At 34.5% G+C, this 17,750-nt stretch overlaps 1 long non-coding RNA gene across 1 annotated transcript in view; it reads left to right on the forward strand.

Moving 5' to 3' along the window:
• Nucleotides 1–17,750, forward strand: part of LOC138155981 (uncharacterized) — a 251,830-nt gene that overhangs the window by 103,322 nt on the left and 130,758 nt on the right. The gene's annotated exons all lie outside the window — the stretch shown is intronic.

The following is a 17,750-nucleotide window of genomic DNA, read 5'->3' on the forward strand; positions in this document are numbered from 1 at the left end:
TTTATAGGGAGTGATTATCCACATTGATGAGTTTAATCAACAAGCACATATTAAGGGTTTACCATCTTCCAGACATTGTAGAATGTGTTAGAGATTTAAAGAAAATTAAAATTGATCCATGTTCTTAAGGAGCTTACCTTCTAATGAGAGAGACCACATGTACAAAATAAAAGTGCCTCCAAGTACATACAGAGTACATGGAAGGTAATCTTAGGGAGCAAAACTTTTTAGCAGAGAGTAGGATCAGAAAAAAAGAATGAAGAAGGTTCATCTTAAACTGACTCTTATGACAGGGATGCTATAAGACAGAGTTGGGAAGGGGGAACATTCAAGGCATGGAGGACAGTGAATGAAAAATCATGAACTGAGATTTGGAGTGTCCTGTGTATAGAAAAGCAAGCATGCCAGTGTAGCTGGATTACAGAGTGTATGATTTGGAGCAATAAGGACATTTGAATGGAAGGAAAGGGCTAAGGTTGAAGAATTTTAAATTTATGTCAAAAGATATTGTATTTAATCTTAGAGTTAAATTATAGTGTTGTAATATTATATTAATAAACATGTGAAAATAATAATTGGAATGAGGAATATGTAGGGAACCTCAGAGATACAAGCATGGACTCTATAATACAATATAACTTACTTATGATTTGTGTCAGCAAATGTTTATGTTTATTTAGATTCCATCAATAAATTAGAATAAATTGCTGTGTATTAAGCATTCACTGTCTGTCAAACTGTGTGGAAAGCTGTGGGAAATGCCAAAGAGGAATAATAAGAGATTTTTTTGGCTTCCAAGTAGCTTATATATTATTAGGTAGGCATTATTAACACCTTTGAAACAATAAAAATGTACAAAGCTTTAACAAAAATATTCCACAGCAAGAGTTCTTAATATTTTTCACATTGTGAAGTGCTTTGACAGTCTGGTGAAGCCTATAGACTCATTCTAAAAATAATAATTTTAAATGTATAAAATTAAATACCTGAGATTAAATTGGAAAATAATTATATTTAAATAATTACAAGAATAACAATAATTTTAAAAATTATAGAACCCAGATAAATAATTGTAGTTCTAGGGTAACTTCCAAAAATATTGCTGAATTATGGAAAAAAAGGTGGGAAATAAAGTACATTTATTTTCAACAAGCTTATTCTCTGATAGAGTGAAGATCAGCAAACAAATAACATACAAAAAAGTGAAAATTATGATGGCAACAGAGAGAGAAATTATAATAAGAAACATTGAAAGAGACGTAACTTTCACCTTGAGATAAGGTGTTAGAAAAAAAAAATTCCTAGAAGAAGTAACATTTGAGTTGGCTCCTGGAGTTAGGAATGAGGTTTAGTCATTTGGAGGCCAGATAGTTAATCTCTCAAACTAATTTCCTGTTAGGAACTTTACTGTATGTTTAGCTTACAGTAACATCAGGGAAGTGAAGATACAAACCAACAGAAAGCTCTGGAATATAAATTAGGCTTATTAAAGAATGAAACTCTGCTAGCTAGGTATAGTGAAAAGGTGACTGGAACTCATTTGCCTTGCATATTCCTCCCAGACACTTTTTGTCAGATGAAATGTCACCAATAACTCTAAAGCAAATGACCATATTCACCTTTTCTGGAGAGGTTGCACATGAAAGAAGAAAAGGAATTATTATTGTGGTCCTCAGAGCACACATATGACTAGGGAGGGTGAAGCTCTGTTCAAAAGATAATGATATTCTGTGCAGACCCTATCCCAATAAATAAATCAGAAACCCAACTTATAGAGTCATATTAAATATTACACGGGTCATAAAATGTCTTTAGGGATTGAGGATGCTTTGGAGGATAGACACAGATTGAATATCTCTGACCATCTCTCTCTGATGAAGTATCAAAGGCAACATAGTAGTGAGGGGAAATTACCCAAGGTTACACAAAAAGAAACTGAAAGTCTATCATCAAAGGCATTGAAGAAGCCATTCTGGCCCAGGTTAGGGAAATGGATATCACTCAGGAGGAGTAGAAAACTATTGTCTGAAAGATGGATTATTCTAGATCCTTTTCTGAAGGACATAAAAATGTCTTAGGGAATAAGTTTTAAGGAATTATATATTCTCTGATTTTGGACTGAAAATGCCTGCCTGGTATAGGATTGGCTAGGTGGTTTGTGGGGTATGGGGAGGAACAGGGGTTGTTAATCGTAGAGATAACTTTATGAATATATGTGTACATATATGTATATATACATATATATGAACATACATGATCCTTTAAGTTATATTTTTGTTGGTTCCTTTTCACATGCTCATTTTTAGCTTTATTTCTTTCTCTTGTCATATTTACATTGAAAAATTTCAGAATCTAGTTTAACATTTCATTCACTTGACATCTATCAATTGGATACAAAACCTCTATTAAACAAGGTAATTTTTACTCATGGAAAGTTAAAAAGGTGAGGCTTTTTAAGAGATCCAATGAAAGAATTTTAATAACATAATTAGCTATAATTGCAATTTATTATTCAATTAATTGAGTCACAAACACTGACATCATTCAGTGCACCAGGTACTACCAGGCTTTGAGGATACAAGGGCAAAATTAAAATAGTATCTGCCTTCAACAAGTTTACATCATATCCAGGTGAAAAGAATGTGCAGACATAGGCATGAAGAAATACTCTGGACCTTAGATTTCAGTGGCATGAAGAAATCCTTGCTAAAGAAACTCCTATTAACTCAGATTTTCTGTCTCCCTGAAATTTGTACCCTTAGAGAACTGGCTAGGTCAGTGGGAAATTACGTTCAGGATAACACTTCAAATATATATCAAAGTTAGAACTTGAACATAGAGGTTATTATCTTTGAAAATCTAGTTTCTAACTAGTATGCCATGTTGAGTGTATGTATGTATACTTAAGCTCTCTGTGTCTCTGTCTCTCTCTCTCTTCCCTTGGATTCCCTGTTTCAATACCAGTTTTTTTCACTTTTTAGCCACTCTACTTATTCTTAGGACATGATAGCCACTTAATGCTTACTAACTAATTGCTTGACATTAGCATATCAATGGAAATACAGGTGGTCCAATGGTAATGTCTCATTGTTTATATATGTAGAGTTCACCTTTTTTGATCAAATATTTGTTTAATAATATCTTTCGTTCCACTTTATTATTTCTTTGTCATTTTTATGTTGTTACTCCTCTTCATAGCTATAAACTTTTCCAATGCCTTATGGTTGATAATCATTTTCAGTTCTTCAGAATCTACAGTTCTCAATGACTCATAGCTATACAACATTGTCAGAAGAATGCTGGCAAAAAAAGGCAAACCTACACATCAGGCAAAAACTTGGGATCCTTTCAATAACTTAGCAATTAAAATAAATTTATTTTGTCTTCTTCTTGTTAAATTTTATGTGTCTTCCCAATTCATGCCTTTTTCTTGTGTCTGCCTCTAAATCTCTGTATGTCCATGAGCCTACTCTAGATCATTTTCTGGACCATTGGCATTCTTTATCTACTTTTATTTTGTTTTTTTTAATTGGATGTATAGGTTAAGCTAAATTCTTGTGAATGTATATTTATTCCATCCTAGAGAGTTTGCATTTTTCTGGAACCTGATACAGTACCATTTCATCCACCATTAAAAACATCTGGAGGATCTCATTAATTTATATTTCAATTCTGCTTTGGATCTTCTTCATGATAGTAGTGAACAAGTTTAGAGAATATGTTTCTCTTTTCTTGTTGTATCTGATATTAATGAACAGGAGGTCATCAAACCAGGTCAAAAAGATATAAACCAGGTCAATCTTAACACTAAAACCCTTTTTTTATACAGCAAACATGAAAATCATAGCTGGAAGTGATCTGGCATGTTTTCATCAAAACTCATGAATAAGCTTGCTTTAATAGCTGGTGAGTTGAATGTCAAAATGTGTAGGATATTGATGGAGGCAATTATTCAACAATTAATTTGACTAGACAGAAAATGGGACTTGTCTTGATTATCTGCCATAATAAATCAGTTTGGCCTTATACACAGATGGAAGATAAAATGTTCTTGTCTTATTTTTTCCTAATAAAGTTGTCATTTCTAGGGAAAAAAGAGAGCAGATGACTTTGAAAAAGTGAGTTGAAGAAAGTTCAGACTGAAATACTATGATTTTTATTCTAGATTATATACATACTATGCTTCTCCATTGTTAATAAACAGGACATATATCATACTAATTTTAATTAAATTTTTCCTTCCATCCCAAAGTTCTCACAGCATATTTAGATCCAGAAAGACATGTAAAAGTCACCCAACCTCACTGAGCCTCAACTAACATACTTGTAATATTAGGGAGTTCAATTAGATCGATCTTAAGGTCCACATCATAATCTCTCTTCCTATATAAGTGTAACTATGGGTGACCAGGTAAACAGTCAAGGGGCCTACAAACTAAGTCATAAGGACTCCAAAATCTTGCAGAATGTTCCAGTAAATATGATCAACTCCATGATTATGAACTAAAGTTTCCTTTGACTGATCATAATATCTTATCATTCTACCTTTCCTTCTTCCTTATTATCTCTAATTTTTTAATTCTTACTATGACATACAGTTTTCTGCAACTCAGTACTTTCCTAAGCTGTCATCCAGGAATTGGTTACATTTTTTTCCCTTTCCTGTTTTAAACACTTAGTGAACCAGTTCAGCTCTACTTATCCTCTATCCCTGTGTCTACTGTCCACTTATCCATTAACTGGATATAAGAAACATCCTAACAAGACCTTACAGCATGAACACATGTCCTACTTCCATATTTATGAGCCTCATAATTCCTTTGATTGTTCATAACCAGTCAATTTTGTTTTCCCAAATCACAAAACTTCACTTACTCTCACCATCTATTGCTTTCACTCCTATTCACAAACTACAGAATAGAGCCAGAGCATATCAAAAGTCATATTGACTATGTCCACTAAAATTTTATGTTACACAGTCTCAGTTAAGCTCTCAATACATCAAAGCAACATAATCATTATTCCACTCAACAGCTTAGATATTCTAAAACTTTTAATTCTTCCTAAGACTTCCATGTCACATCTCTAGCATTCCCTAAGGAGATAATATCGTCTTATACTTTACTGAGATACATCTTTACCCTTACTCCCCATTTTATGTCTCATATCTCAAAATATCTCCTTCACCAATTTCTTGAATAATTAAGAGGCTCTGTGCTTGCCAAGGCCAATCATTTTCCTTGCAACTTTGATCCCATGGCATCCTGTCTTCTCCATTATCAACACTAATCTCACTAATTTTCAGTTTCTCACTTTCTACTGCTTTCCTGCTGCCTACAATCATGTATACATCTTCATCCTTTAAGTAAGTAACAAAGGCCTTCTTTGATCAAATCATCCCTGCTGACTCTCACCCTATATTTCTCCTCCCTTTAGTGTCTAAATACAATGAAAAAAGTCAACTACACTCACTACCTCCAATTCCTGTACTCTCAGATTCTAAAGCCTCTGAAATATAACTTTTAACCTTGTCATTTAACTGAACTACTTTCTCTGAAGTATTGAAGAAGTTATAGCTAATCTCTTATATTGTCAAGTCTAATGGTATTTTTTTCAAATATCATTTTTCTTAATCTCTTTTTAGGCTTTGACATTACCAATAACTTCCTTCTCCATACTTTCTCCTCTCTATGTTTCTGTGACATTGTTCTCTCCTAATTTTATTGCTAACTACCTGACTGTTTCTTCTCAGTCTTTTCCTGGATTTTATCAAGGTCATACAGATTAATACTAGGTGTCTTTATCCTAGGCCATCCTCTCTTTTCCCTTTACACTATATAACTTGGTGATATTGATAGGGTGCTTCGGTGCTTGTGCTTAGACCCTAATTACAAGAACACATTTCGCCCTAGCCTTAAAACTCTATCCATGGCAATTTCTCTCCAACACAAGGACATTAGGCCAAGCAATTACTCATGGATTGGCCCTAGCAAAACGCTTACCTCTCTCCCTGCTATAGTAACAAACCACAAATGTGGGAATGATTAGTTTTAACTGGCTTTGTAATGGCTCATATATTTAGTACCCATTGGATTATCTATACCAACTCTACCTCATATACATCCTGGATTCCTCGTTATGTGCCTTCTAGATTTTAGACATATGTTTTCTTCCTACATCTATCTTGTCAAAGAAGACTTTTATTGGTGGCAGATTGGACAATTCTCAGTCTGTATGAACATTTGTAAATATACAGCACATATTATACACACACACATATGTGTGTGTGTGTGTGCACAGGTACAGGTGCACATACATTGTTGTTGTTGCTTGTTCTTTATTCTTGAGTATGACCAACAACATCAGAAAGTTGATGTCTTAACTTGCAAGTGAATTTAATTTAAATGAGGCAGGGCTGTGCAAAGTCATCAACCTCATTCTCTTAGTGTTGTCTGAGTTGTCTGAGGTGACATTCATTTAGTGATTAAAGGCTAGGTAAGAATTGAAGGAAAAGATGGTCTATTGTGACTTCCCAAAATAATCAATCTAGGAGAGTAAGACACGAAGGATTTCTGCAAGAAGAGAAAAAAAAAAGTTGTTATTTATACTCTAGCAATAGGCATAAGTGTATTTGGAAGAGTGATTCCCAAATCTATTCATGCAGTTTTATCTTCTGTCTTAAGATCCAAAATCCAGTATTGTGGAGACTAGCTGGTGCTGTGAATAGAACACCAGCCCTGGAATCAGGAGGACCTGCATTCAAATCCAGCCTTGAACACTTAATACTTACTAGCTGTGTGACCTTCGGCAAGTCATTTAACCCCAATTACTGTGCCTTCCCCCTCCAAAAAAGCAAAACAAAACAAATCCCAAAATAAAAAATTCTGCATCTTTTTGCCATATCAATGTGTGTGTTCCATAGACATATCCATTACTAATATATTCAACATACCAATAATACAATATATCCAAAACAGAACTCGTTTTCTCCAAAACTTTCCCCTTTTCCTTTAAAAAAAAGGAGTTTTACCTTCTCCTTATAGATATGTAATACTCTCCCCACCCACTCCAAACAATGACTTTCTAATTATATGTGCTTCAAGTCTCTCACCACTAGAATCTTTCATATCCTCATCTACCAAAGTGATTTTCCTTAAGTAGTATCACCATACTAACCGTAACAATGAATTCTAGTGATTCCCTATTACCTCTAGGAGCAAATTTGCTAAAAAAAAATCACTGTTTGGATTTTTTAAGTCCTCTAAAACCTAGTGTTTTCCCATATTTCCATCTACTTATAGTTTACTCTTTATATATTTGATGATCCAAGGATACTAAACTTGGTGCTGTTCTTATTAGTGGTTATCCAACATTCTTGGTATACTCCCCTACACTTAAGAGCTTCTCTAGCTTCCTTTGAGGATCTATTGAAATGCTACTTTTTGGAAGAGGCCTTTCTGCACAGCTCTACCACTGTGCCGTTATCTTCTATTTGAGATTACTAAAATCTTCCATTTTCATTGCCTATATTTTGTGTTTTTTTTTTCATTTTTTTCTCCATTTTTTCCATGTAAATTTCTCGATGGCAGGGATAATGTTTTTGCCTTTTTTTGAATGCCCAGAACTTAGCAGAGTGTGTGTGACACATTATTGATTGATTTTGCCTGACCTGTATCACTAGCCATCCCCCTTTTAAAAACATACATGATTTTGGTTATATCATTTATTTCACTCACCATGCACAATTCAGTACAGGTATCATTCTGTAGCCTAATTATACCCACTATGCATATTTTCATTTTGCTTAGGTTGATTTGTAATATAATTTTATGCCATTATCAACACTTTGGTCTTATTTCTACCTTTTGGGGAAAAAACCCCACAGAATAGATATATTTTCCATGTGACAGTATAATGGTAATGGTAATTTTAATATCTCCCCTGCCACTTAATAGGTCTTGGGGAATTTGAAGATCTCCACCATCCCTTAGTAGGCCAAATATAAACGCATGGTGACTGTGCTTGAGAGTTTGCTGAACAGGTGGAGCAGGAAGAGAGGATCATATTTAAGAGGAAGCTGGGAGTCAGAGCAGTTAGAATGGAGGGAGAGAGAGGAGACAGGCAAGGATAGAGTTAGGATCATCAGTGTTTGTTTGTGGGACTCCCCAAGAAGGGGGAAGGCTTTGGGATGGTGTTGCTTCCTGCACTAATGAGGTATATTAACTTTGTTGCTATAATGGATTTGGTTTTCTGCTATTGGAATTTGGCTTTCTGGTGTTGATTTATCTTTCTGGTGTCTAAATAAGTGTTTTGCTTCTGTCTCCTATGTGGAGAGGCTGTTATATTTTACAATTCAGAACTCTGCTGGAAAATTCAGTCACTATCAGTGCTGTGAATATGGCCTTGGTGATATGGACAGTCATTTGCATCTTTAATGCCAGTTACTATATCCTCCCCAAATTTGATTTACAGGATAACTTTCCTAGTTTGCCCAAATAATTCTTATGTGGCATGAGTTTACGTCTTCAGACCATCTGGTTTAGTCTTTTATGATGTCAATTTATAAATGTACTTTCTAATATTTTGTAACAAATCTGAACATTCCATTAGGGTCATACTGAAGCAGAATAAATTAGGTCAATCACCTCTCTAATTCTAGATAAGGAAATAAGACTAATATTGCATTAGATTGGAACTACAGGGGTGAAGTCAAGATGGCAGAGTAGAGAAAGACTCAACTGAGCTCTCCCAAAATTCCCCTACAAACAACTTTAAAATAATGCCACAAATAAATTGTTGCTGTGACAGAGGCAACAAAGGGTTTTGGTAAGACATTTTTCTAGCCTAAGACAACATAAAAGGTGAGAAACAACGTTCTTTGGTATAGGATTGGAAGTTGGCCTACAGTTCACATGGATGAAACACTAGTGATGGGACTAGGTGGGGGTGACAGAAGCAACAGCATCTTCAGGAGCTTATCTTAAGTCAGAGACAATAAAGGGAACTGGTCAGAATGAAATTAAAAGAGTATCCCTGGGTTAGCACTGGGTGTAGGAGCAGATAATATTTGGCAACTCCAGTGCCTACCCACTTCTGGGTCATGTTTCAAGGGCAGATAGGAGCACTTTGGGACAAGATGGAATGGAAACGATGAGGGGCAGTATCATTTCTGTTTCCAAGTGAAGGGGGACCTTGAGGGTATCAGAGTAAGACAATTTTGTTATGAGGATGTAAAAAAATATGAATAGGTAAAAAAGAGGGATGCATTGGAAGATGGAGGAAGGGAGAAGAAGAATATGGAAAATTATGTCATATAAAACAGCTGTGCAAGGAAGAGCTTTTACAGAGGAAAGGAAATGGGGGTAAGGTGGCTAATGCATGAACCTCACATCTGAATTGGTTCAAAGAGTAGAACACACACATATGCATATACACATATATACATGTTAAATTAATAATAGAAATCTATCTTACCCAGGAAGGAAGTAGGAGAGGAATGGGATAAGAGAAATGGGGATGAACAAAGGTCGGACAGATAAAAGAAGTCAATGGTCAGAAGCAAAACAGACTGCAGAGGAGGAACAGGATATAAAAGAAAAAGATAAAAAGATAAATAGAAGAAACTAAGAAAGAGGAACATGCACAGTTATTAATATAATTGTGAACATGAATGGCATAAGCTCACTAATAAAAAAACAAGCTAATTGCAAAATAGAATAGAAACCATAATACAACATTATATTTTTAAAAAGCAACTCACTTAAAACAGGGACACACAGAGAGAGTTAAAATAAGGTGCTAGAGCAAAACCTACCATGTTTTAGCTAAAATAAAAAAGGAAGGGGTAATAATCATGATTTCAGACAAAGCAAAAGCAAAAATAAATGTAATTAAAATGAATATACAGGAGAATTGCATCTTTTTATAAGGAACCATAGACAATGAATTGATATATCAAAATGAAATATATATGTACAAAGTGTTATGTCACTCAAATTCTTAAAAGAAAAGTTAAATTAATTATAGGTGGAAATATACAGTGAAACTCTACTAATGGAGGTCCTCAGCTTTCTTCTCTTAGATCAAGATAAATTTAATGACAAAATAAATAAGAAAGAAGTCAAGGGGATGAATAGAATCTTACAAAATTTTTATATTGTAGACCTCTGGAGAACACTGAATGGGAACATAAAGGAGTATAACTTTTTTTTGTCAGCTGTATATGGCATCTTCTCTAAAACTAACTATGTATTAGGACATAAAAACCTTGGAACTACATGAAGGAGAACATAAATGATAAATCTACCCTTTTCAGAACATTATTCAATAAAGTTGCATTTAATAAAGACTTATGCATTAAAAGTTAATGATAATGATAACAAATTAAAATTAATTGGAAACTAAATAATCTAATCTTAAAAAGAATGGGTTCATGAATAAACCCTAGAAATAATCAATAATTTTATTAAAGAGAATAACAACAATAAAACATTCCAAAATTGGTGAGATGCAGGCAAACCAGTAATTAAGGGAAAATTTATATCTCTAAAGGTGTTTATTAAGACAAAAGAGAAACAGAAAATCAATTAATTGGGAATACAACTAAATAAATTATAAAAAGACAGATTAAAGATCCCCAATTAAACACCAAAATGTAAATTATGAAAATCAAAAGAGATTAATGAAACTGAAAGGACAAAAAACATTGAAATATTTTTTATAATTTTAAAATTATATAATTTAATTATGAATTTATAAAATTATCTAATTTTTATAAAAAATAAACAGTTTGTTAAATTAATTTAAAAAAAGAAAATATCTCATTATGAGTATCAAAATTAAAAGGGATAAATATGCCATCAATGAAGATGAAATTGAATAAATTATTTATAATTCTTTTGACCAATAATGTTCTAGTAAATCTTACTACCCAAAAGAAATGGAAAACATTTACAAAAGATAAACAGAATAGATGAATAGAAGAAATAGAAACTTTAAATAACCCTATCCAAGAAAAATAAATGTAATAAATCATCTGTGAACTCCCTAAGACAAAATTCTAGCACCAGATTCATTTATAACTGAATTTTACTTAACAATTAAGGAATAGCTAGGGGCAGAGATAAGATGGTGGAATAGAAACAGCACTTCTGCTTGGCTTCATCTTCCTCCTCTGCCAATTCATGTAAAAGGGGACTCTGAAGAAACTTAGGAGCTATAGAATCTACAAAATGACACAGAGAAGCTAACCTCCCACTGAGGAGAGGTTGGCAGTCTGGCAGGAACTAGCAAACGTGGCGCTCTGGGAGCTGCCCCAGCCTTTCATGGGGAAGAGGTTTTAGCTCTAGGGTGGACCTTACCAACCACCAGCTGGAGGGACTCCAGATCTCCAGCAGCTGTGGCAGTTTCCAGAATTATGAACACATAGTTGCTAAAGAAAAAGTGAGAGGTCAGTGCAGTGTGGACTTTAGGATCCAGTAATTGGGAGTGCATCAACCTTTATCTGCTGGAGGGAGAAGCTGCTGAGGGCTGCAGTGCAGCCTCCACCACGTGGCAGCTTCAGCTTCTGGCCTGAAGACTGTAGGGGGACCAAGAAACCAGCCTAAATGGGTAATCGCTCTTGCTTTAACTTGCTTAGATCTGGATTGTGGTGTAGGATGGAGGTCCTAGGATGTGTGAACAGCTTTCCAGAGTATGTGTAGGTTTCAGAGAGGGCACACAACTAATACGTCCCACAGCTGAGAAAACTGAGTGGAATTAAGCTTCCTTGTCTGGTACCAGAGTCATACTGTGGCAAAAAGCCCAAAAGTCAAGTAATTGAGTGAAAACATGAGCAAATGAGGGAAGCAAAGGAAATAGAAGAATCCAATATTAGATTCCTATTTTGGGGACAAAAAGGATCAAATCATGGAACAGAAGGAAGACAGTGAAGTCAGAACTCCTGTACCAAAACTTCAAAGAAAGATACAAGCTGGTTACAGGACATAGAGGACCTTAAGAATCAGATAAGAGAAGTGGAGGAAAAATTAGGAGGAGAAATGAGAACAATGCAAGAAAATTACAAAATGAGAGTCCATAGCCTGACTGACAAAAATAACACCTTAAAAAATAGACTAACTCAAATGGCAAAAGAGACTCAAAAAGGCAATGAGGAGAAGAATTCCTTAAAAAGCTGAATTTGTGAGAAGGAATAAGAATCTCAAAAGCTCGTTAAGGAGAATCATTCCTTCAGAATTAGATCAGAGCAGATGGAAGCTAATGACTTTATGAGAAATCAAGAAGCTGTTAAACAGATCCAAACAAATGAAAGAATAGAAGGCAATGTGAAATATTTCATTAGAAAAACCACTGACCTGGAAAAAACATCCAGGAGAGAAAATTAAAAATTATTGGACTACCTGAAAGCCATGATCAAAGAAAGAACCTAGAAATCACCCACCAAAAAATTCTCAAAGAAAACTGCCCTGATGTTTTAGAACAAGAGGACAAAATAGAGGTTGAAAGAATCCACTGATCACCTCCTGAAAAAGATCCCAAAGAGAAACTCCTAGGAATATAATAGCCAGGTTCTGAAATTCCCAGATCAAGGAGAGAATTTTACAGGCAGCCAGCAAGAAACAATTTGTATACTGTGGAAACACAATCAGGATATCCCAGGATCTGGCAGCTTCTACACTGAGGGATTGAAGGGCTTGGAATGTGATATTCTGGAGGTCAAAGGACCTGGGATTAAAACCAAGAATCACCTACCCAGCAAAACCAAGTATCATGTTTCAGGGGCAAATATGGTCATTCAGTGGAATAGAAGACTTTCAAGTATTCTTGATGAAAAAACCAGAGTCAAATAGAAAAGTTGACATTCAGATAAAAGAAGAAAGAGAAGTATGAGAAGGTAAGCAGGGGAATATATATATCAGCTCTTTCCATTTTAGCATTGGAAATCAAAGGAATGCTCATTAATAACAGAGTGGCTGAACAACTATGATTGAGACAGAATACTACATATTATAAGAAATAATAAGAGGGATGGTTTCATCAAAACCTAGTAAGACATACGAACTCATGCAATGTGAAGGAAAACATTGTATACAGTAACAGAAATATTGTAAAGATTATTGACTGTGAAAGACAGCTACTGTCCTTAAGAATACAATCCAAGATAATTCCTGTGGACCCATGATAAAAATGTTGTCCACCTTCAGAAACAGAACTGATGAACTCTGAATTAAAATTGAAGCATACTTTTAAAACTTTATTTATTTTAATTGTTTCATTTTGTTAGTGTTTTCTTTTGCAATATGACTAATATGGAAATATGACCTCACATGTGTAATCAAAATCAAATTGCTTTCCTTCTCAAGGATGGGGGAAGAGTGGAGGAATGGAGATAATTTGGAATTAAAAATTTGAAAAAAACATTGTTAAAATTCTCTGTGTACTATATTTTAACTTTAAACTCAATTCCAGCCAAGTCACCCTCATCTTGTACCCATGCTACTGATTTAATTTGAACCAAGATAAATCTTTAGTATTTCCCTTTATTTAAATATATTTTTTAACAATAGTTTCTTAAAAATGTTGTTTAGCTAGGCATAATCTATTTGATTCTTCCTATTCCCTACTTAAGAAACCTACTGTCGGGGTGGCCAGGTAGCACAGTGAGTAAGAGTACCAGCCCTAGAGTTGGGATGACTTGGGATCGAATCTGGGCTCAGATACTTAGCACCACACTCAGAAATAACTGGCCGTGTAACCTTGAGCAAGTTACTTAACCCCAATTGCTTAAAAAAAGAAAAGAAAAGAAACCTACTGTGGTCTATGCAGACTGCCCATTTTTCTTTCTTCTAAAATTTCATTTAGTTATGTCGACATTAAACCACTAGCCAAATGCTCTAATTACATAAAACATATAATATGCTGCCATTATTAAAAAGCAAAGCAAAACAAAGCAATGTTCACTGATTGGATGAGAATACTTGAAATATTCTTACCAAGGGTAATAATCGTATTCCAAAAAAATGATGCTTATACTGTAGAAACAACATTTCTATCAATGAACAATGAGAATTTCCTAGAGATTTCCATAGATGATGGTGTTGCTTTGAATAGTCATTGGTTGATGCCCCTTTGCTTCAGTAGAAAGAGCACTGACTCAATAATTAGGGGAAGTAGATTTGAATATTATCTCTCACATGATGTGTGTGACTATGGGCAAATCACTAAACCTATATGAGTCTGAATTTCTTTATTTACAGAGAGGACTGAAGAACTGAAGAAGGAGAGGAAGAAGGATTGAAGGACTCTAAATGTTAACTCTAGATATTGGCTGCTAGAATATCTTTATCTCTACAGATTTTATTGTGATGACTTTTTTCCCCTTCACAGTACCTATACATCTGAAGCTGCATATGTTGTCACCATAAAAAAGTTCAAGCAATTAAAAATGGTGGGGAATTTACAGGTTTTAGTCAAATTCCATAGACCATCTCAAAGTATGCAAGTATGTGAAATGTGCCTAATGTGATACTTATCTATGGTGAGTTCCCAGAGAAACCTGAGCAGAAAAGTCATTTTTATATACATTAAAGTGTTTCTTTTGGAGAACTTAAGTATAAATTATTCCAATTATGATCATATTAAATAATGTTAATATATCAATGAAATAGATTCAAAATGACAAAAAGGTAATTATATAATAATCTCTGAACCATTTATTAAACCAATATATTCCCATGTGTTCTAATATTGAACAAAGACATCAAGAAGCTGGGACAAAGAAGTACTAATTTTATAAGGGCTTACCTAGGTATAAAGGTTTTGAGAATAGGTAATGATATTGACTGCATATCTGTTGCCTCAATTTCAGGGAATTTACCAATATGTATTGGAAGTGGAAGTTTTCTCACCTTAGAAATGCCTATACAAATGAAATCATATGTTCTGTCCTTACTCTTAACCTCTCATCTAGTTGCATTATCCTTTTATGAAAATAAAATTTTGGGAATGATTTTGTATCTGTCTTGCTTATTAGGTTTCTTGCAATTACCATTTAGTCAACTACATTGTTAAATGACCTCAGCATTTTATACAATACAATACTTTAATTGCATCTGTGAATTTATTCCATTTTGCAAATCATGAACTTGATAAAAACCCTTCTTATGGTGAAATTTGTTGGAATAAAAAGTAGAATGATGATTCCAGGGAGGGCAGAATGTTCCCATTCTGGTTATGTTATAATCTCACTACCATTAGCACAACACATGCAATCAGAGGATGAAAGCAGAAAGGACTGATTCTTACACAAGGTGCTAATATACTTGGGTAGCAGAAATCTGGGTACAGTTGAGATAAAGAAAAATAATCAATGTATTGGGTCAGACTCAGTTAGAGAATTATAGAATCTTAAACTTGAAAAGTATACACTGATATCTATTCTTACCTATGGTTAAAAAAAAATTCCTTCCACTACACACCTGGCAAGTAATCATTCAACCTCTATTTAAAGCTATCTTGAGAGGAGAAAGGTATCACCTCCTTAGACAAGCCACTGTGAAATTGGAAGTCCTCTAATTGTCTTATCATTGCTAATATTGACCAGAAAACAGAAATGAGCAATCTAATCTAGTTTCCATATGACAGTAATTCAAATTTATGAAGACAGTAATGAGTTTTCTATTAGTAATACATTTTCCATTTTGTTAGCGAATCATCCCCAATTCCTTCAACTAGTTCCCTTCATGTATTATATCAATTACTTTTAGTACTTGATGCCCTTGTATGGATACTTCTCAGATTGTCAATAACATTTCTAATATGATGAACCCTGATATTCCCAATTACATATGACAATTTTTTTTTGCACTTCTCTGCAAAACCTCTGTTGAGCTTATTGTATGGAATAATAAATCACAGTTTTTTAAATCTCATCCACATTTTCTTCAGTCTCCACTAGCTAGCTGACTTTTTGCATCCAAAGATTTTACACCTATTCCAATTAAATTTATTCATATTGAATTTGATCCATCATTTTAATCTTACAAGATCTGGTTGTTTTTTTGGTTGTTTTCCTTTGTTTTTGAAGAGAACTGAAATGACAACACCCTGTTGAAGTCAAGGTACAGTGTATCTGACTATGGCTGATCAGACCAATTTGAGCTTGGAAGGCTACACCACAAGTTGAGGACGCAAAGTTCATATAACACTTAAAATAGATATGTCTCTAAATTTGTGCATTTTTGAGCTACTGCAATTATGCTTTGTTCATACATCATGGTGCTTCCCTTTATGCAGGCATACTGTGCTGGACAGTCCTGTGCTAGGGTTTCCCATGTTCCAAAGTTCTGCAGAGAGTGTCCTTTTATTGATTCTTCTGACCTCCACATTATAACCTGCCTTGTGTGAGCCCTCTGTAAAATAGCCTTTTAGGCAAATGTATATTTGGCATTCTAACAATGTGGCCAACCCATCAGAGTTGAATTCTCTGCAGTAGAAATTGAATATTTGTCAGTTCAGCCTGAGAAAAGATCTCACTATCTGTTACCTTATATTTCCAGGTGATCTGTGGAATCTTTCTAAGATATTCAAAGGGAAATGATTCAATTTCCTGGCATGGCAGTGGTACACAGTGCTAGTTTCACAGGCATACAGCATTGAAGTCCCTGGGCTCTGTAGACCTTTAATTTGACAAGCAGTTTAATGTCTCTTCTTTCCCATGCTTTCCTTCAGTCTACCAAATACTGAGCTAGCTCTGGCAATTCATGCATGAACCTCATCCTCTGTGTGCATCTCTGAAAACTATTACTACCAGGTAAAGGGAATTTATCCATAGCATTCAAAATATCTCCATTTGTATTAACCAGTGGTTGGTTATGGTATGGTGCTGGGTGGTGGAGAACCTCTATTTCTGGATGATGCTTTTCTGGGACAAATTTATCACAAGAATCAGAGAACTGATTCATATTTTCTTGCATCTCACTCTCAGAGGCTTCACTGAGTGCACAATCATCAGTGAACAAAAAGTAGTGCATTAGCTCTTCCTCCATTTTAGTAATGGCTTGTAGCCTTTTCAAGTTAAATAATTTACTATCAGTGCAGTAACTGATTTTGATGCTTGTTTCATCCTCATTTAAGGTATCTGACAACATTGCTGCAAACATCATACTAAAAAAACATGGGAGCAAGCACACAGCCTTACTTTACTCCATGAATGATTCGGGAAAAATGAAAAGACATTGTCAATTTCCCAGAACCAACACAAACATTCAATCACAAAATGATGCTGATGAAGTTCTCTGGGACAAGTTCTCACAATTGACAGTATCAAAGGCCTTGATTAGATGAATAAATGCTATATACAGACCGTTGTTCTCCTCCTGGCATTTCTAAGATTTGTAAGATATATTTAGATTCTGATTTTACATCTAACATATGATTTACAAGTTGGTGGGCATGCTATATATGTTTCCATGCATGTCACTTATGAAAGTGTTAAAAAGAATATTGACAAGAGCAGAACAGTTAGCTATTTCACTAGAGATCTCTCCCTATATTGACATAAATATAGTCATTACTGCTTCATATACCTTTTCTTTCAAAACTTTTTCAAATACTTTTCTCAAATGTACAGCATCTATAGTGTCCAAATAATCCTGTAAACAAAGTAAATTAAGTTAGTGGAACATGACTTCTTTCAGATAATTCCTCATTTATTTGAGATAGTGATGTTTCTTTCCTTCCTTCCTTCCTTC

This window comes from Petaurus breviceps, unplaced genomic scaffold (genome assembly GCF_028583685.1).
Source record: "Petaurus breviceps papuanus isolate PSGF00001 unplaced genomic scaffold, PetGlider_PUasm1.0 98, whole genome shotgun sequence".
Lineage (NCBI taxonomy): Eukaryota > Metazoa > Chordata > Mammalia > Diprotodontia > Petauridae > Petaurus > Petaurus breviceps.